This window comes from Pseudophryne corroboree, chromosome 4 (genome assembly GCF_028390025.1).
Source record: "Pseudophryne corroboree isolate aPseCor3 chromosome 4, aPseCor3.hap2, whole genome shotgun sequence".
NCBI lineage: Eukaryota > Metazoa > Chordata > Amphibia > Anura > Myobatrachidae > Pseudophryne > Pseudophryne corroboree.
Genome location: NC_086447.1, coordinates 13433131 through 13455767, shown reverse-complemented (window position 1 = coordinate 13455767; position 22637 = coordinate 13433131). Strand labels below are relative to the sequence as shown.

At 46.4% G+C, this 22637-nt stretch overlaps 1 long non-coding RNA gene across 1 annotated transcript in view; it reads right to left on the bottom strand.

Moving 5' to 3' along the window:
- Positions 1–288: 288 nt before the first annotated feature.
- Positions 289–22637, bottom strand: part of LOC134911061 (uncharacterized) — a 128443-nt gene continuing 106094 nt past the window's right edge. Inside the window, exon 2 of the long non-coding RNA XR_010176298.1 lies at positions 289–480. This is a non-coding gene — a long non-coding RNA (uncharacterized LOC134911061). The remainder of the gene's footprint in view (positions 481–22637) is intronic.

Genomic DNA, 22637 nt, shown 5'->3' with positions numbered 1-22637 from the left:
GCAGAGGCTGAGGTTCTACAGGGTCCTAGTGATACCAGGTATACATACAGTACGTCTGGGCTTACAGAGAATGCTGCACATGGATCAGGGTGATAGACACGTCCTGTGGACCTCACCCAGATGTGACCAGACCTTTCTACATTTCATTATCCCCTATCCCTATGCCGGTACCTGATGAGATCACCTGCTGACAGCTGTAACATCTCTATATTCCAGTAACTATTATATGGGTATAACTGGTAGTTACTGACTGTGCTGAAACCTGAAGACACAATGACTGTGACATGCTGATGACTGGAACTCATTTTATTACATTTACACTGGACATCACTCACAATACAATGAGCCGTTACTGTGACTCAATGTACATTTATCATCCATAATCTGTGCCCGGTGCCCCCAATCTGCAGGTACAGAGCGTCCGGGGCCGCAGGGTCATGTGACATCAGGCAGCCAATATATTAAACGTCGCCCAAAATCCTGCATAAAAAAGAAAAACAGAGATAATGTGACGGATCTGCTCCGCGGATCATTCTATTCCTCTCACATCATCATATTCCACAAGGGGAACAAATCATTATAGAATGTGATACAGTAATTATTACAGTGATAATAAATAGGACAAGTAATTCTCTTCTTTATACTATGATTATAAGCGATCACTCGGAGATATTATTGTTTAAATACATTAACCCTGTATTGACAACGGCATCCTATTTCTTCATGAGCTTGTGAGACATCTACAGCATCAGCCGGCCCAATATTGTCCTGCTACACCTGTTACATACATCCTGCTACACCTGTTACATACATCCTGCTACACCTGTTACATACATCCTGACACATCCTGTTACATACATCCTGATACACCTGTTACCTACATCCTGATACACCTGTTACGCACATCCTGATACACCTGTTACATACATCCTGATACACCTGTTATATACATCCTGCTACACGTGTTACATACATCCTGTTACACCTGTTACATACATCCTGCTACACGTGTTACATACATCCTGTTACACCTGTTACACACATCCTGATACATCCTGTTACCTACATCCTGATACACCTGTTACATACATCCTGATACACCTGTTACATACATCCTGATACACCTGTTACATACATCCTGATACACCTGTTACATACCTCCTGATACATCCTGTTACATACATCCTGATACACCTGTTACATACATCCTGATACACCTGTTACATACATCCTGATACATCTGTTACATACATCCTGACACACCTGTTACATATATCCTGATACAACTGTTACATACATCCTGACACACCTGTTATATAGTTATATACATCCTGATACACCTGTTACATACATCCTGATACATCCTGTTACCTACATCCTGATATACCTGTTACATACAACCTGATACACCTGTTACATACATCCTGATACATCCTGTTACATACATCCTGATACACCTGTTACATACATCCTGACACACCTGTTACATACATCCTGCTACACCTGTTACATACATCCTGTTACATACATCCTGTTACACCTGTTACATACATCCTGATACACCTGTTACATACATCCTGATACACCTGCTACATACATCCTGACACACCTGTTACATACATCCTGATACACCTGTTACATACATCCTGATACACCTGATACATACATCCTGATACACCTGTTACATACATCCTGATACACCTGTTGCATACATCCTGACACACCGGTTACACACATCCTGATACACCTGTTACTGTACATAAATCCTGATACACCTGTTACATACATCCTGATACACCTGTTACATACATCCTGATACAGCTGTTACATACAGCCTGACACACCTGTTACATACATCCTGATACACTTGTTACATACATCCTGATACATCCTGTTACATACATCCTGATACACCCTGTTACATACATCCTGATACACCTGTTACATACATCCTGATACACCTGTTACATACATCCTGATACACCTGTACATACATCCTGATACACCTGCTACATACATCCTGACACCCTGTTATTTACATCCTGATACACCTGTTACATGCATCCTGACACCCCTGTTACATACATCCTGACACACCTGTTACATACATCCTGATACATCCTGTTACATACATCCTGATACACCTGTTACATACATCCTGATACATCCTGTTACATACATCCTGATACACCTGTTACATACATCATGCTCCACCTGTTACACACATTCTGCTACAACTGTTACATACATCCTGATACACCTGTTACATACATCCTGCTACACCTGTTACATATATCCTGCTACACCTGTTACATACATCCTGCTACACCTGCTACATACATCCTGCTACATGTCTACTTCCCCCTGATGGATTATACTTGCAGTGCACCCAGTTCAGAGCTTTTGTATAAAGGGGGTCATTTTATCGCAGCGGTGAGATCTGGTCAGAACTGTGCATGTGCCGGCGCTGGCCAATGGCTGTCGGGCCGCTACGATCGTCTCTGCCTGATAAAAGAAAAGGTACGATCTCACTTTGCGCTCAATGTCCCAGAAATCCGGCTTTGTCCCAATGGACAGGTGTGGTCCAATCAATATGATAAGAAAAATGAAAAACACAACATAGTGTAATACTGCAATGAAGATGAGTCTTTCACCGCTGTGTAATACGGAGAATGGAAGTGTTTTTTTATAGTCCCAAATAGAAAGTTCATACATCCACCTCCTTTCCAAAGGCACCCAACGTGATATGCAGGAATTATGGTGTTGAACTCTTACATGTATGCTTACTTCTGTAAGACGTGTTGAAAACTCATAAAGGTTTCTTTTGCGATCCTTAAACTCTCCTCACATAAGCGGGTGAACCCCAATGGCCCTCGTAACAAATCAGAGCCAGAGATACAATCCAATTAGGACAAGAACACTCTTTTTATTTTCAGAGTCAAATAAAAGGTAAACAAAAAAGCCATACCATATGGGGAAAGGCAAAAGATGGTTCCCCACTATGGATAGGCTGATCTGTAACCCACCAAAAACACAGTGTTTCCATAATGGGGAATTAATAGCAATTGGTATCCGGGTCCATTGCTATCAGCTGAAACACCATATTTTGCCTTTCCCCATATGGTATGGCTTCTTTGTTCATATCACCTTGGGTGCCTTTGGAAAGGAGGTGGATGTATGAACTTTCTATTTGGGACTATACCAACACTTCCATTCTCCGTATTACACAGCGGTGAAAGACTCATCTTCATTGCAGTATTACACTATGTTGTGTTTTTCATTTTTCTTATCATATTGAATGGACCACACCTGTCCATTGGGACAAAGCCGGATTTCTGGGACATTGAGCGCAAAGTGAGATCGCACCTTTTCTTTTTTGCAAGTTGATATAGATTGGTGGTCTATTTAGTACTTTCCATTGCAGCTCTTTATTGCAGCGCCAAGAGAGGAATAATTTTTCTAATGAATGAGGGGTGGGCCGTAGCGGTTGCATGATGTCACACGCAGCCGCTGCGGGCCGGGGAGCGATGAGAAGCTTCCGGCCAGTACACTAAAGCTGCATTGTCCGGGAGCTACTCTCGAAGTGCAAAGGAATCGCTGATGTGTGATGTCTTTGCACTTCTACGGGAGGGGGGGTGGCACTGACATGCGGGGCGAGATAGCGGGACGCATGTCAGTGTGAATGATCGTAGCTGTACTAAATTTAGCACAGCTACGATCATCTCGGAATGACCCCCAAAGGGCCTTAATCAAGATTGATTGCAAAACAACATCGGCCCTCAGCATCAGCACATGTACGACCAGATTCCCTGACATGCGGGGGGACGCCCAGCACAGGGCTAGTCCTCCCCGCATGTCGCCCACCCCCGCACAAGTACAAAAGCATTGCACGGCGGCCATGCTTTTGTACTTTAGGAATAACTCCCTGCCAGCGCAGCTCCTCGTTGCTTTGAGGGCTGCAGCGTCTGCGTGTGATGTCATGCAGCCGCCGCAGCCCGCCCCCTTCCCCCAACGGACCGGGCACGCCTGCGTTGCCCGGACCGCGCCCCCTAAGTGGCGGCCTAATGCCGCCAGCCCGCCCCCTCCCGCCCAGCGACCGCCTCTGCCTGGAAATTAGCACTGCGGCACCAGGACATGCGCAGTTCAGACCCGATCGCCCGCTGTGCGAAAACCCACAGCAGCGATCGGGTGTGAATGAGGCCACTTTTCCTCTAATGGGCAAAACTATGTGCAGTGCAGGTGGGGCAGATATAACATGTGCAGTGCAGGTGGGGCAGATATAACATGTGCAGTGCAGGTGGGGCAGATATAACATCTGCAGTGCAGGTAGGGCAGATATAACATGTGCAGTGCAGGTAGGGTAGATATAACATGTGCAGTGCAGGTGGGGCAGATATAACATGTGCAGTGCAGGTGGGGCAGATATAACATGTGCAGTGCAGGTGGGGCAGATATAACATGTGCAGTGCAGGTGGGGCAGATATAACATGTGCAGTGCAGGTGGGGCAGATATAACATGTGCAGTGCAGGTGAGGCAGATATAACATGTGCAGTGCAGGTAGGGTAGATGTAACATGTGCAGTGCAGGTGGGGCAGATATAACATGTGCAGTGCAGGTGGGGCAGATATAACATGTGCAGTGCAGGTAGGGTAGATATAACATGTGCAGTGCAGGTAGGGCAGATATAACATGTGCAGTGCAGGTAGGGTAGATATAACATGTGCAGTGCAGGTAGGGTAGATATAACATGTGCAGTGCAGGTGGGGCAGATATAACATGTGCAGTGCAGGTAGGGTAGATATAACATCTGCAGTGCAGGTAGGGCAGATATAACATGTGCAGTGCAGGTGGGGCAGATATAACATGTGCAGTGCAGGTGGGGCAGATATAACATGTGCAGTGCAGGTGGGGCAGATATAACATGTGCAGTGCAGGTAGGGCAGATATAACATGTGCAGTGCAGGTAGGGTAGATATAACATGTGCAGTGCAGGTGGGGCAGATATAACATGTGCAGTGCAGGTGGGGCAGATATAACATGTGCAGTGCAGGTGGGGCAGATATAACATGTGCAGTGCAGGTGGGGCAGATATAACATGTGCAGTGCAGGTGGGGCAGATATAACATGTGCAGTGCAGGTGAGGCAGATATAACATGTGCAGTGCAGGTAGGGTAGATATAACATGTGCAGTGCAGGTGGGGCAGATATAACATGTGCAGTGCAGGTAGGGTAGATATAACATGTGCAGTGCAGGTAGGGCAGATATAACATGTGCAGTGCAGGTAGGGTAGATATAACATGTGCAGTGCAGGTGGGGCAGATATAACATGTGCAGTGCAGGTAGGGTAGATATAACATGTGCAGAGAAAGTTAGATTTGGGTGGGTTATAGTGTTTCTGTGCAGGGTAAATACTGGCTGCTTTATTCTTACACTGCAATTTAGATTTTAGTTTGAACACCCCTCACTCTGGCCGGCACGGAGCGAGTGTACGTATATTATAAGTGTAGTATAATGTGGGTAGTGCAGCTGGATATATACACTGCTCAAAAAAATAAATATATAAATTATATATAAAAATATATATAAAAAAAAAAATAAAAAAAATAAAGTGAACACTTAAACAACACAATGTAACTCCAAGTCAATCACACTTCTGTGAAATCAAACTGTCCACTTAGGAAGCAACACTGACTGACAATCACTTTCACATGCTGTTGTGCAAATGGAATAGACAACAGGTGGAAATTATAGGCAATTAGCAAGACACCCCCAATAAAGGAGTTGTTCTGCAGGTGGTGACCACAGACCACTTCTCAGCTCCTATGCTTTCTGGCTGATGTTTTGGTCACTTTTGAAAGCTGGCGGTGCTTTCACTCTAGTGGTAGCATGAGACGGAGTCTACAACCCACACAAGTGGCTCAGGTAGTGCAGCTCATCCAGGATGGCACATCAATGTGAGCTGTGGCAAGAAGGTTTGCTGTGTCTGTCAGCGTAGTGTCCAGAGCATGGAGGCGCTACCAGGAGACAGGCCAGTACATCAGGAGATGTGGAGGAAGCCGTAGGAGGGCAACAACCCAGCAGCAGGACCGCTACCTCCGCCTTTGTGCATGGAGGAACAGGAGGAGCACTGCCAGAGCCCTGCAAAATGACCTCCAGCAAGCCACAAATGCGCGTGTGTCTACTCAAACGATCATAAACAGACTCCATGAGGGTGGTATGAGGGCCCGACGTCCACAGGTGGGGGTTGTGCTTACAGCCCAACAGCGTGCAGGACGTTTGGCATTTGCCAGAGAACACCAAGATTGGCCACTGGCGCCCTGTGCTCTTCACAGATGAAAGCAGGTTCTCACTGAGCACATGTGACAGATGTGACAGAGTCTGGAGATGCCAAGGAGAACGTTCTGCTGCCTGCAACATCCTCCAGCATGACCGGTTTGGCAGTGGGTCAGTAATGGTGTGGGGTGGCATTTCTTTGGGGGGCCGCACAGCCCTCCATGTGCTTGCCAGAGGTAGCCTGACTGCCATTAGGTACCGAGATGAGATCCTCAGACCCCTTGTGAGACCATATGCTGGTGCGGTTGGCCCTGGGTTCCTCCTAATGCAAGACAATGCTAGACCTCATGTGGCTGGAGTGTGTCAGCAGTTCCTGCAAGATGAAGGCATTGATGCTATGGACTGGCCCGCCCGTTCCCCAGACCTGAATCCAATTGAGCACATCTGGGACATCATGTCTCGCTCCATCCACCAATGCCACATTGCACCACAGACTGTCCAGGAGTTGGCGGATGCTTTAGTCCAGGTCTGGGAGGAGATCCCTCAGGAGACCATCCGCCACCTCATCAGGAGCATGCCCAGGCGTTGTAGGGAGGTCATACAGGCACGTAAAGGCCACACACACTACTGAGCCTCATTTTGACTTGTTTTAAGGACATTACATCAAAGTTGGATCAGCCTGTAGTGTGTTTTTCCACTTTAATTTTGAGGGTGACTCCAAATCCAGACCTCCATGGGTTAATAAATTTGATTTCCATTGATAATTTTTGTGTGATTTTGTTGTCAGCACATTCAACTATGTAAAGAACAAAGTATTTAATAAGAATATTTCATTCATTCAGATCTAGGATGTGTTATTTTAGTGTTCCCTTTATTTTTATTATTATTTTTGTGAGCAGTGTATAATACAGGTTTATACCTTACTGTGGATTTCCGCATTAATTGTGGAAAACGCACGGACTTATTATTGTGATATAGGTGCGGGATGATTACAGAGGACGCCAAGGTCATATGACAGATGTTAGCCAATGACAGAGCCAGGAGTACCCGGTCTGTGAGGACGAGCAATGGTCTAGTTTACTTCTTGGATAAATGGAGAAGAAAATAGGATTTTAATACCTACCAGTAAATCCTTTTCTCTTAGTCCGTAGAAGATGCTGGGGACACTTCAAGAACCATGGGGTATAGCCGGGATCCGCAGGAGACATGGGCACTTTAAGACTTTCAAATGGTGTCACCTATGCCCCTCATCCAGACTCCAGTTTAAGGAACTGTGCCCAGGAAGACGGACTTTTCGAGGAAAGTATTTATTGTTAAACCACGGTGAGCATTTTACCAGCTCACACCTTAAGCATGCCGTAGAACATGGCATTCAACAGAACACAAGCCAACGGCATGAAGAATATGCAGCAATATGCTGACAAAACTCGTAACCCAACCTGTGTGTAACCACAACCAACAACTGCAGATACAGTACGCACTGGGACGGGCGCCCAGCATCCTCTACGGACTAAGAGAAAATGATTTACCGGTAGGTAGTAAAATCCTATTTTCTCATACGTCCTAGAGGATGCTGGGGTCACTTCAAGAACCATGGGGTTATACCAAAGCTCTAAAACGGGCGGTTGACTCTGCAGTACCGAATGACCTACGTGAGGTCAACCTCAGCCAAGGTATTAAAAACTGCAAAACTTAGCCCAATTGTTTGCTAAATAGCTGCTCGGCAACGATGCAATGCCGAAACCCTCCGGTCAACCGCCCCGGACGTGCCCACCTTTCTAGTAGAATGGGCCTCCACCTATTTCGGTAACGGCAATCCTGCTGTGAGATTAGCATGCTGAACCGTACCACAGATCCAGCGCGCAACGGTCTGCTTGGATGCAGGACACCCAATCTTGTTAAAACAAACAGAACAAACAGAGCCTGTGTCCCTAAACGGAGCCGTCCTGGCGACATAAATTTTCAAAACTCTGACCACATGCAGAGACTTCGATTGAACGAAGGCGACCGTAGCCACCGGCACCACAAAAGGTTGGTATATGTGGAAAGAAGAAACCACCTTTGGTATTAAATGTTGACGAGTTTCCAGCTCTGCTCTATCTTCATGAAAGATCATATAAGGTCTCTTGTGAGACCAGACCGCTAACTCAGACACTCGCCTTGCGTATGCCAAGGCTAACCTGACGACCACTTTACCAGTGAGGAATTTCACTCCGCCTTACGTAAAGGTTCAAACCAATGTGATTGAAGGAACTGCAACACCCCATTAAGATTCTCTGGTGCTACTGGGGCACATAAAGAGGTTGGATGTGCAACACTCCCTTCACGACAGTCTGAACTTCTGGCAAGGAGTCCAATTGATTCTGAAAGAAAACCGATAAGGCCGATTTTAATAGTTGAAAACTCTGCCGTAGGAGTATTCACACCGAGAGACCTATTTTCTCCAAAACCGGTAGTAATGTTCAGACATTACCCCTTTTCTTGTCCGAATAAGTGTGAGAACTATTTCCGTGGGACTACTCTTACGGACTAGGATCTGGCATTCAACCGCCATGTCGTCAAACGTAGCCGCGGTAAGTCCTAATACATGTATGGCCCCTGTCACAACAGGTCCTCGCGCAAAGGAAAAAAGGCCAGGGATCTCCTATGAGTAATTGCTGAGCTCTGGATACCAAGCTCTCCTTGGCCAGTCAGGGACCATGAGGCACAGCCAAATTTTCTTTCGTATGAAACCAGAACTTTTGGAACGCGAAAAAACGTAGGGAATACATATACCGACTAAAAATACCCACGGTGTCACCAGTGTATTCACTGTTCCTGTTTGAGGATCCCTTGACCTGGAACTCTGAAGCTTTTTTGTTGAGACGGGATGCCATCATTCCTACTCGAGGAAATCCCAGCGACATGTCACCCCTTCGAAGACTACTTGGAGGTCTCTCCACTCCTGGATGGAGACCGTCAGCTGAGGAGGTCTGCTTCTCAGTCGTCCACGCCTGGAATGAACATCACTGACAAAACGCTTGTATTTTTCTCCGTCCAGCGGAAAATCCTTGTGGCCTTTGCTATTGCTGTTCTGCATTTTCTTTGTAGAAAATCGTTGTAAACGGCCCTTAATTCTAAACCGGTTATGTGGTGACAAGTTTCCTAACTTGACCAACTTCCTTGGAAGTTTTCCTCCTGAGTGACCGCCCCCAGCCTCGGAGGCTTGCATCTGTGTTCACCAGGATCCAGCCCTGGATCTCGAACCTGCGCCCCTCTAGGAGGTGAGAACTGCGCAGCCACCACAGAAGTGAGATTCCGGTCTTGGAAGACAGGATTATCCTCCGGTGCAGTGGCAAACGCAGGATTTCTAGAGGGGGGTTTCCAAATGCAATCCACAGGCTCCCACTCTACGAAACATGGAATACTGTATTAATATTTAACACTATAGATGCCTATAATATTGGCTGTATCAAACATAGTTAAATAATATAAATTAGTGGTCAGGAAAAGGTTAAACATACTGTAATAAATACACAAACATAACAGAACCAGTACTGCACTTTCTAAGCACACATTCTCCCACCTCATGGTAAGGTTCCTGTCTCTTCTTCCTGGTAACAACTCTCCGGTCCATTGCAATGATTGAGGACTGAGAACCACACACACAGACTGGGCATGTGCAGCAGCTCTGCTCTGTCCCTTACACTGCATGATGTGGCAGCAGCTCTAATAATCGTATTATATACCATTGCTATTGTCCTAATTTGAGCCACTTGCCAAGAGGAGGGTGTTTCCGGGCAACCAGAAACCCCCCCTGAGTTTGCCTATGCGGTGCATGTGTAGGTGGGAACCGGCCCACTTGTCCAACAGGTCCCTCTGGAACCCCCTGGCATGGAACCTGCCAAATCGAGTGGCCTCGTAGGCTGCCACCATCTTTTCCAGCAACCGAATGTATTGATGAAATGACACTCTTGCTGGACTCGTAATTTGTTTGACCAGACTTTGGATCTCCAGAGCATTTTCCACTGGAAGAAAACAAAAACTCTTTTTCTAGTATTATTCCCAAAACAGACAACCACGTCGTTGGGACTAGTGATGTGCACCGGACATTTTTCGGGTTTTGTGTTTTGGTTTTGGATTTGGTTCCGTGGCCGTGTTTTGGATTCGGACGTGTTTTGGCAAAATCTCACCGTAAATTTTTTGTCGGATTTGGGTGTGTTTTGGATTCGGGTGTTTTTAAAAAATACCCTCAAAAACAGCTTAAATCATAGAATTTTGGGGTCATTTTGATCCCAGAGTATTATTAACCGCAATAATCATAATTTCCACTCATTTTCAGTCTATTCTGAACACCTCACACCTCACAATATTATTTTTAGTCCTAAAATTTGCACAGAGGTCGCTGGATGGCTAAGCTAAGCGACACAAGTGGCCGACACAAACACCTGGCCCATCTAGGAGTGGCACTGCAGTGTCAGGCAGGATGGCACTTCAAAAAAATAGTCCCCAAACAGCACATGATGCAAAGAAAAAAAGAGGCGCACCAAGGTCGCTGTGTGACTAAGCTAAGCGACACAAGTGGCCGACACGAACACCTGGCCCATCTAGGAGTGGCACTGCAGTGTCAGGCAGGATGGCACTTCAAAAAAATTGTCCCTAAATAGCACATGATGCAAATAATAAAAGAGGCGCACCAAGGTCGCTGTGTGACTAAGCTAGTATACTTGACGACACAGAGGTAGGTAGAGCAGTGGCCTACTGTACCGTAATGCTATATATTATATACTAGTGGTCAGCAAACTGTGCAAAATTGAAATGCACCACAGGTATGGATGGATAGTATACTTGACGACACAGAGGTAGGTACAGCAGTGGCCTTCCGTACCGTACTGCTATATATACTGGTGGTCACTGTGTCAGCAAACTGCAAAACTAAAATGCACCACAGGTATAGAATGTAGATGGATAGTATACTTAATGACGACACAGAGGTAGGTACAGCAGTGGCCTTCCGTACCGTACTGCTATATATAGTATACTGGTGGTCACTGTGTCAGCAAACTGCAAAACTAAAATGCACCACAGGTATAGAATGTAGATGGATAGTATACTTAATGACGACACAGAGGTAGGTACAGCAGTGGCCTTCCGTACTGTACTGCTATATATAGTATACTGGTGGTCACTGTGTCAGCAAACTGCAAAACAAAATGCACCACAGGTATAGAATGTAGATGGATAGTATACTTAATGACGACACAGAGGTAGGTACAGCAGTGGCCTTCCGTACCGTACTGCTATATATACTGGTGGTCACTGTGTCAGCAAACTGCAAAACTAAAATGCACCACAGGTATAGAATGTAGATGGATAGTATACTTAATGACGACACAGAGGTAGGTACAGCAGTGGCCTTCCGTACTGTACTGCTATATATAGTATACTGGTGGTCACTGTGTCAGCAAACTGCAAAACAAAATGCACCACAGGTATAGAATGTAGATGGATAGTATACTTAATGACGACACAGAGGTAGGTACAGCAGTGGCCTTTCGTACCGTACTGCTATATATACTGGTGGTCACTGTGTCAGCAAACTGCAAAACTAAAATGCACCACAGGTATAGAATGTAGATGGATAGTATACTTAATGACGACACAGAGGTAGGTACAGCAGTGGCCTTCCGTACCGTACTGCTAAATATAGTATACTGGTGTTCACTGTGTCAGCAAACTGCAAAACTAAAATGCACCACAGGTATAGAGTGTAGATGGATAGTATACTTAATGACGACACAGAGGTAGGTACAGCAGTGGCCTTCCGTACCGTACTGCTATATATAGAATACTGGTGGTCACTGTGCCAGCAAACTGCAAAACTAAAATGCACCACACGTATAGAATGTAGATGGATAGTATACCTAATGACGACACAGAGGTAGGTACAGCAGTGGCCTTCCGTACTGTACTGCTATATATACTGGTGGTCACTGTGTCAGCAAACTGCAAAACTAAAATGCACCACAGGTATAGAATGTAGATGGATACTAGTATACTTAATGACGACACAGAGGTAGGTACAGCAGTGGCCTACTGTACCGTAATGCTATATATTATATACTGGTGGTCACTGGTCAGCAAAACTCTGCACTGTACTCCTCCTATATAATATTATACTGGTGGTCCCCAGTCCCCACAATAAAGCATCACACTGAGCACAGATATGGAGTGTTTTTCAGGCAGACAATGTATACTGGTGGTCACTGTCAGCAAAACTCTGCACTGTACTCCTCCTATATAATATTATACTGGTGGTCCCCAGTCCCCACAATAAAGCATCACACTGAGCACAGATATGGAGTGTTTTTCAGGCAGACAATGTATACTGGTGGTCACTGTCAGCAAAACTCTGCACTGTACTCCTCCTATATAATACAGCTGCTCCCCAGTCCCCACAATTAAGCAGTGTGAGCACAGATATATGCAGCACACTGAGCACAGATATGGAGTGTTTTTCAGGCAGACAACGTATACTGGTGGTCACTGTCAGCAAAACTCTGCACTGTACTCCTCCTATATACAGCTGCTCCCCAGTCCCCACAATTAAGTAATAAGCAAGCACAAAATATTTGCAATCCATCAACATAAACGGAGAGGACGCCAGCCACGTCCTCTCCCTAACATTTCCAATGCACGAGTGAAAATGGCGGCGACGCGCGGCTGCTTATATAGAATCCGAATCTCGCGAGAATCCGACCGCGGGATGATGACGTTCGGGCGCGCTCGGGTTACCCGAGCCATACGGGAGAATCCGAGTATGGCTCAGACCCGTGTAAAAAGGGTGAAGTTCGGGGGGGGTTCGGTTTCCGAGAAACCGAACCCGCTCATCACTAGTTGGGACCAACAGTGATTCTGGCAAGTTCAGGATCTAACCCTGTTGTTGAAGAACTGACAGGGAGAGTGCAATGTTTTGCACCAACTGGTTCCTTGAACTCGCCGTTATCAGGGGATCGTCCCAGTACGGGATAATTGTTAATCCGTACTAGCGATGGAGAACCATCATTACCACTATCACCCTGGTGAAATCTTTGGAGCCGTGGACAGACCAACGGCAACGTCTGAAATTGGTAATGACACCTCTGAATTGCAAACTTCAGGCAAGCCTAATGCGGAGGAAAATGTAATTAGGCCTTCTTTGTGTCTACTGAGACCATGAAAAAAACTCCTTTTTCCAGATTGTAGATCACTGCCCTGAGAGATTCCATCTTGGATTTGAATTTCTTTAAGTAGAAAATGAGGGATTTCAGATTTAGGATTGGCCTGACCGAACCGTCTGTCTTCGGGCCACGAAGAGGCTTGAATAAAACCTTCTCCCTGTTGTGCCAGGGGAAAACTAGGTCAATGACCTGATCCTGAAACAACCTTTGTATTGTGTCACATACTACCTCCCCGTCCGGAGGAGAATCGGTAATTTGAAAAATTGGTGAGGGGAAATGTCTGGAAACTCCAGTATGCACCCTTGGGACACTATTTCGTAAAATCCAAAGGTCCAGGTCATTCCAGGGCTGACCGAAGAGTTTTTAGACGTGGTCCCACCGGTGTGGGCTCCCGCAAGAGAATCCCAGTGCCATGCGGTGGATGTGACAGAACAGAGGTTGATGTCTGCTCCTGTAATCTTGAAGAGGCTGCTGACCTCTTCCCTTTCCTCCTTCCTCTACCTGCAAAGAAAAGGGGGATCTGTATCTATTACGCCGAAATGACTGCATCCGACAATGATGCGTCATCATCCGTTGTGAGGGAACATATGGCAAGAAGATAGACTTACCAGCGTCATCTGCCGAGATCAAACTAACGAGGCTGTCACCAAACCAGGCTTTACCTTCATTGGAAAGAAAACAAATTTTCTTCTCGGAGTCAGCACCAGCATTCCATTGGTGAATCCACAACGCCCTCCTAGCCGAAACCGCTATGGAATTGGCTCGCGAACCCAAGAGTCCTATATCCCTTGTAGTCGCACGGCAGTATGCTGCAGTGTCCTAGATATGACTCAACTTAAGAAGTATCCCATCTCTCCCCAGGTATCTATATCGGATGACAAGGAAACCGACCATTTATGACTAATACTACTCCCCCATGCACATGCAATAGCAGGTATAATTAATGTACGCGTGGACACATAACTTGAATATAACGTAGCTTCCTGCATACGATTCTTTGTTACAGGGCCCCCTGCAGAATAGGGAGTAACATCCACTTTATCCTCTCCGCGGCGGGAAAAGAATAAACACTCGGAGATTTCTCGAGGATTTGAAACCATCTTGACAGGGCTGACCCCGACTTTTTTCAACAGTGCGCTCAGCACCTGAGAAGGAGAAACTTAACCTCAGCATTCATTATAAATGTATATATATATATATATATATATATATATATATATATCCAAACCCATACACACATATACATATATCCAAATACACGCATATATATACATATATTTATCTCATATATATATATAACTTTTTGTCAGGAACAGCAGGGTCCCTAGTGACGTTAATACGTTCTTAATGTGTATGAAACATGTACTGAATGCTGTATATTATTTTGTGGATCTAATCAGGAAACATTACGGTCGACAGAAGAACAATATTCGTGTCGATATCCGGGAGTAGTAACTGGGCAAGACAACCATTTTTGCGACCCCAAGGGGTCTGAGGGAAACATATTCTATGAATATGACAGCCGCCATAAATATTACTACGTCTGTGTCTGGGTTACAGCTTTATGCAACCTTACTATACATATATACATATAGGTATATTGGTGGTGCCGACAGGGTCACCCACACACTTCTGTGTCCCCATATAGTTCTCTCTTGGGAAAAACATGTACCGACATGTTGACACTTTTATGTACCATGTACCATCAGGAATCGGCTGTGCCGACAGGGTCACTCCCACAGCTGTTTGTGGCAGAGCACTCAGCCTCAGACATGCCGACACACGTGTAGGAAACACCCACCGAATTACACTGGCTATAAGGGAAGGACCCCAGTAAATTCTGTCAGGGAACACAGGAGTTTACCAACTCACCACCCAGTGCTCAATCCTTATATATTGTGCTTTATTATTAACTTATCTTGCACCTATCATCTTGTAACCCCCCACCCCCCCTTCGTTTTTCACCCTATTATGTACAGTAGTATTTTGGAAGGACCAGCGTCTCTGTGGAGAGAAAATGGCGCTGATATGAGCTGTGAGGGCTAAGCCCCGCCCCTCAATGGCGCGCTTCAGCCCCGCTATTTCTTTAATATATTTATACTGGCAGGGGTTGGATATAGTGCCTAGGCACTCATATTAGTGTTTTCCAGTCTTTATTTGAGGATTTATATGCTGCCCAGGGTGCCCCCCCCCCGCGCCCTGCACCCTATAGTGCTGCTGTGTGTAGGAGCATGGCGCGCAGCGCGCCCGCTGTGCGGTACCTCAGAAAGCCGTCACTGAAGTCTTCTATCTTCTTGGTGACAGCGGGCTCTGGGAGTGAACCCCTAGGCGCACCAAGTGATCGAACCCTCTGGAGCTAATGGTGTCCTGTAGCCAAGAAGCAGAGCCTTTAACTCACAGAAGCAGGTCTGACTTCTCTCCCCTCAGTCCCACAATGCAGGGAGACTCTTGCCAGCAGGTCTCCCTGAAAATAAAAAACCTAACATAAGTCTTTTCCAGAGAAAATCAGTAAAGTTCCCCTAGTGTGTGTCCAGTCACTCCTGGGCACAGAATCTAACTGGAGTCTGGAGGAGGGGCATAGAGGGAGGAGCCAGGTCACACCATTTGAAAGTCTTAAAGTGCCCATGTCTCCAGCGGATCCCGTCTATACCCCATGGTTCTTGAAGTGTCCCCAGCATCCTCTAGGACATATGAGAAACATTGGTATATTATCAGTGGCGTCAGAAGGGGGTGTGGAGACTGCTGCCCACACCCTGGTGTCACCCTCAGAGGGCTTCTCACACTCACAGGAGCCGGGTGTGCAGTGTGACTGTCTCCAGCAACTCTCAGCTCCTGTCATACACGGGGAGACCACACTGCATTCATTGCTCTCCGGGAGCAGCCCAGCTTGTTTGGGTGATACTGGGCAACCCCCGAAGTGATGTCACTGGAATCCCCTCATGAAGCTACGCCCCCTTCATCTTAGGCCACACCCCTATTGGCCAGGGAGGGCGCCTCTGGCATGCTGGAGGATGCAGAGTGCGCATTGGATGTCACCAGATCTGGTGACTCCTCTGTATATTATTAATGTAACAAGTGTCACTAATTCCCCAGAACTGCAGCCTCTGCCTATCATGTGTGTTATTATTATGTGGTATTATCAGTGATTCCCCCGCTCATCCTCCTGTCTATCTGTGTGATACCCGGATGCTGCGCTCCACTTACACACAGGCTCCATGCTGTAATGTGCATCGTGTGTGTGTTATTATTAAGTGTCATTATCAGTGATTCCCGCGCTCATCTTCCTGTCTATCTGTGTGTTACCCGGACGCTGCGCTCCACTTACACACAGGTTACATGCTGTAATGTGCATCATGTGTGCGTTATTATTATGTGTCATTATCAGTGATTCCCCCACTCATCCTCCTGTCTATCTGTGTGTTACCTGGACGCTGCGCTCCACTTACACACAGGCTCCATGCTGTAATGTGCATCGTGTGTGTGTTATTATTATGTGTCATTATCAGTGATTCCCCCGCTCATCCTCCTGTCTGTGTGTTACCTGGACGCTGCGCTCCACTTACACACAGGCTCCATGCTGTAATGTGCATCGTGTGTGTGTTATTATTATGTGTCATTATCAGTGATTCCCCCGCTCATCCTCCTGTCTATCTGTGTGTTACCCGGACGCTGCGCTCCACTTACACACAGGCTCCATGCTGTAATGTGCATCGTGTGTGTGTTATTATTATGTGACATTATCAGTGATTCACCCGCTCATCCTCCTGTCTATCTGTGTGTTACCTGGACGCTGCGCTCCACTTACACACAGGCTCCATGCTGTAATGTGCATTGTGTGTGTGTTGTTATTATTATGTGTCATTATCAGTGATTCCCCCACTCATCCTCCTGTCTATCTGTGTGTTACCCGGACGCTGCGCTCCACTTACACACAGGCTCCATGCTGTAATGTGCATTGTGTGTGTGTTGTTATTATTATGTGTCATTATCAGTGATTCCCCCGCTCATCCTCCTGTCTATCTGTGTGTTACCTGGACACTGCGCTCCACTTATACACAGGCTCCATGCTGTAATGTGCATCATGTGTGTTATTATTATGTGTCATTATCAGTGATTCCCCCGCTCATTCACCTGTCTATCTGTGTGTTACCCAGACGCTGCACTCCACTTACACACAGGCTCTATGCTGTAATGTGCATCATGTGTGTGTTATTATTATGTGTCATTATCAGTGACTCCCCCGCTCATTCACATGTCTATCTGTGTGTTACCCGGACGCTGCGCTCCACTTACACACAGGCTCCATGCTGTAATGTGCATTGTGTGTGTGTTATTATTATGTGTCATTACCAGTGATTCCCCCGCTCATCCTCCTGTCTATCTGTGTGTTACCCGGACGCTGCGCTCCACTTACACACAGGCTCCATGCTGTAATGTGCATCTTGTGTGTTATTATTATGTGTCATTATCAGTGATTCCCCCGCTCATCCTCCTGTCTATCTGTGTGTTACCCGGACACTGCGCTCCACTTACACCTAGGCTCCATGCTGTAATGTGCATCGTGTGTGTTATTATTATGTGTCATTATCAGTGATTCCCCCGCTCATCCTCCTGTCTATCTGTGTGTTACACGGACGCTGCGCTCCACTTACACACAGGCTCCATGCTGTAATGTGCATCATGTGTGTTATTATTATTAGGGATGAGCGGGTTCGGTTCCTCGGAATCCGAACCCGCCCGAACTTCAGTTTTTTTTACACGGGGCCGAGCGACTCGGATCTTCCCGCCTTGCTCGGTTAACCCGAGCGCGCCCGAACGTCATCATCCCGCTTTCGGATTCTCGCGAGGCTCGGATTCTATCGCGAGACTCGGATTCTATATAAGGAGCCGCGCGTCTCCGCCATTTTCACACGTGCATTGAGATTCATAGGGAGAGGACGTGGCTGGCGTCCTCTCCGTTTATAGAGAAGAGAGTGAGACAGTAGAGAGAGACACAGTAGTAATTTTGGGGAGCATTAGGAGGAGTACTAGTTACTTGCTGAAGTGATAGATAGTGTGACTGTATTATCTGACTTGTGGGGGAGACACTGACAGTGGGGAGCAGTTAGAGTCTGAGAGCAGGACTCAGGACTCAGGAGTACATATAACGTACAGTGCACACTTTTGCTGCCAGAGTGCCACACTGCCATTGTGACCACACTGACCACCAGTATAATATATATTGTGATTGTCTGCTTAGGAGTACTACTTGCAAGTTGCTGATAGTGTGACCAGTGACCTGACCACCAGTTTAATAATCACCACCAGTGAGTTTAATATATATATATATATATATATATATATATATATATATATAATTGTACATAATATATATATAATATTGTATACCACCTACCTGTGTTTTTTTTTCTTTTCTTTCTTCTTTATACATACTACTATAGTAGCTTACTGTAGCAGTCTGCGGTGCTGCTGAGCTGACAGTGTCCAGCAGGTCCGTCATCAGTCATTACATAATAAATATATCTACCTGTCCGGCTGCAGTACTAGTGATATTATATATATATATATATATATATTGATTTCATCTCATTATCATCCAGTCTATATTAGCAGCAGACACAGTACGGTAGTCCACGGCTGTAGCTACCTCTGTGTCGGCAGTCGCTCGTCCATCCATAATTGTATACCACCTACCCGTGTTTTTTTTTTCTTTCTTCTTTATACATACTACTATAGTAGCTTACTGTAGCAGTCTGCGGTGCTGCTGAGCTGACAGTGTCCAGCAGGTCCGTCATCAGTCATTACATAATAAATATATCTACCTGTCCGGCTGCAGTACTAGTGTGATATAATATATATTGATTTCATCTCATTATCATCCAGTCTATATTAGCAGCAGACACAGTACGGTAGTCCACGGCTGTAGCTACCTCTGTGTCGGCAGTCGCTCGTCCATCCATAATTGTATACCACCTACCCGTGGTTTTTTTTTTTTTTTCTTTATACATACTACTATAGTAGCTTACTGTAGCAGTCTGCGGTGCTGCTGAGCTGACAGTGTCCAGCAGGTCCGTCATCAGTCATTACATAATAAATATATCTACCTGTCCGGCTGCAGTACTAGTGATATTATATATATATATATATATATTGATTTCATCTCATTATCATCCAGTCTATATTAGCAGCAGACACAGTACGGTAGTCCACGGCTGTAGCTACCTCTGTGTCTTTTAGTTGTGCCTATTAAAATATGGAGAACAAAAATGTTGAGGTTCCAAAATTAGGGAAAGATCAAGATCCACTTCCACCTCGTGCTGAAGCTGCTGCCACTAGTCATGGCCGAGACGATGAAATGCCAGCAACGTTGTCTGCCAAGGCCGATGCCCAATGTCATAGTACAGAGCATGTAAAATCCAAAACACCAAATATCAGTAAAAAAAGGACTCCAAAACCTAAAATAAAATTGTCGGAGGAGAAGCGTAAACTTGCCAATATGCCATTTACCACACGGAGTGGCAAGGAACGGCTGAGGCCCTGGCCTATGTTCATGGCAAGTGGTTCAGCTTCACATGAGGATGGAAGCACTCAGCCTCTCGCTAGAAAATTGAAAAGACTCAAGCTGGCAAAAGCACCGCAAAGAACTGTGCGTTCTTCGAAATCCCAAATCCACAAGGAGAGTCCAATTGTGTCGGTTGCGATGCCTGACCTTCCCAACACTGGACGTGAAGAGCATGCGCCTTCCACCATTTGCACACCCCCTGCAAGTGCTGGAAGGAGCACCCGCAGTCCAGTTCCTGATAGTCAGATTGAAGATGTCAGTGTTGAAGTACACCAGGATGAGGAGGATATGGGTGTTGCTGGTGCTGGGGAGGAAATTGACAAGGAGGATTCTGATGGTGAGGTGGTTTGTTTAAGTCAGGCACCCGGGGAGACACCTGTTGTCCGTGGGAGGAATAGGGCCGTTGACATGCCTGGTGAAAATACCAAAAAAATCAGCTCTTCGGTGTGGAAGTATTTCACCAGAAATGCGGACAACATTTGTCAAGCCGTGTGTTGCCTTTGTCAAGCTGTAATAAGTAAGGGTAAGGACGTTAACCACCTCGGAACATCCTCCCTTATACGTCACCTGCAGCGCATTCATAATAAGTCAGTGACAAGTTCAAAAACTTTGGGCGACAGCGGAAGCAGTCCACTGACCAGTAAATCCCTTCCTCTTGTAACCAAGCTCACGCAAACCACCCCACCAACTCCCTCAGTGTCAATTTCCTCCTTCCCCAGGAATGCCAATAGTCCTGCAGGCCATGTCACTGGCAATTCTGACGAGTCCTCTCCTGCCTGGGATTCCTCCGATGCATCCTTGCGTGTAACGCCTACTGCTGCTGGCGCTACTGTTGTTGCTGCTGGGAGTCGATGGTCATCCCAGAGGGGAAGTCGTAAGCCCACTTTTACTACTTCCACCAAGCAATTGACTGTCCAACAGTCCTTTGCGAGGAAGATGAAATATCACAGCAGTCATCCTGTTGCAAAGCGGATAACTGAGGCCTTGACAACTATGTTGGTGTTAGACGTGCGTCCGGTATCCGCCGTTAGTTCACAGGGAACTAGACAATTTCTTGAGGTAGTGTGCCCCCGTTACCAAATACCATCTAGGTTCCACTTCTCTAGGCAGGCGATACCGAGAATGTACACGGACGTCAGAAAAAGACTCACCAGTGTCCTAAAAAATGCAGTTGTACCCAATGTCCACTTAACCACGGACATGTGGACAAGTGGAGCAGGGCAGGGTCAGGACTATATGACTGTGACAGCCCACTGGGTAGATGTATGGACTCCCGCCGCAAGAACAGCAGCGGCGGCACCAGTAGCAGCATCTCGCAAACGCCAACTCTTTCCTAGGAAGGCTACGCTTTGTATCACCGGTTTCCAGAATACGCACACAGCTGAAAACCTCTTACGGCAACTGAGGAAGATCATCGCGGAATGGCTTACCCCAATTGGACTCTCCTGTGGATTTGTGGCATCGGACAACGCCAGCAATATTGTGTGTGCATTAAATATGGGCAAATTCCAGCACGTCCCATGTTTTGCACATACCTTGAATTTGGTGGTGCAGAATTTTTTTAAAAACGAGAGGGGCGTGCAAGAGATGCTGTTGGTGGCCAGAAGAATTGCGGGACACTTTCGGCGTACAGGCACCACGTACAGAAGACTGGAGCACCACCAAAAACGCCTGAACCTGCCCTGCCATCATCTGAAGCAAGAAGTGGTAACGAGGTGGAATTCAACCCTCTATATGCTTCAGAGGTTGGAGGAGCAGCAAAAGGCCATTCAAGCCTATACAATTGAGCACGATATAGGAGGTGGAATGTACCTGTCTCAAGCGCAGTGGAGAATGATTTCAACGTTGTGCAAGGTTCTGCAACCTTTTGAACTTGCCACACGTGAAGTCAGTTCAGACACTGCCAGCCTGAGTCAGGTCATTCCCCTCATCAGGCTTTTGCAGAAGAAGCTGGAGGCATTGAAGGAGGAGCTAAAAGGGAGCGATTCCGCTAGGCATGTGGGACTTGTGGATGGAGCCCTTAATTCGCATAACAAGGATTCACGGGTGGTCAATCTGTTGAAATCAGAGCACTACATTTTGGCCACCGTGCTCGATCCTAGATTTAAAACCTACCTTGGATCTCTCTTTCCGGCAGACACAAGTCTGCTGGGGTTCAAAGACCTGCTGGTGACAAAATTGTCAAGTCAAGCGGAACGCGACCTGTCAACATCTCCTCCTTCACATTCTCCCGCAACTGGGGGTGCGAGGAAAAGGCTCAGAATTCCGAGCCCACCCGCTGGCGGTGATGCAGGGCAGTCTGGAGCGACTGCTGATGCTGACATCTGGTCCGGACTGAAGGACCTGACAACGATTACGGACATGTCGTCTACTGTCACTGCATATGATTCTCTCACCATTGAAAGAATGGTGGAGGATTATATGAGTGGCCGCATCCAAGTAGGCACGTCAGACAGTCCGTACTTATACTGGCAGGAAAAAGAGGCAATTTGGAGGCCCTTGCACAAACTGGCTTTATTCTACCTAAGTTGCCCTCCCACAAGTGTGTACTCCGAAAGAGTGTTTAGTGCCGCCGCTCACCTTGTCAGCAATCTGCGTACG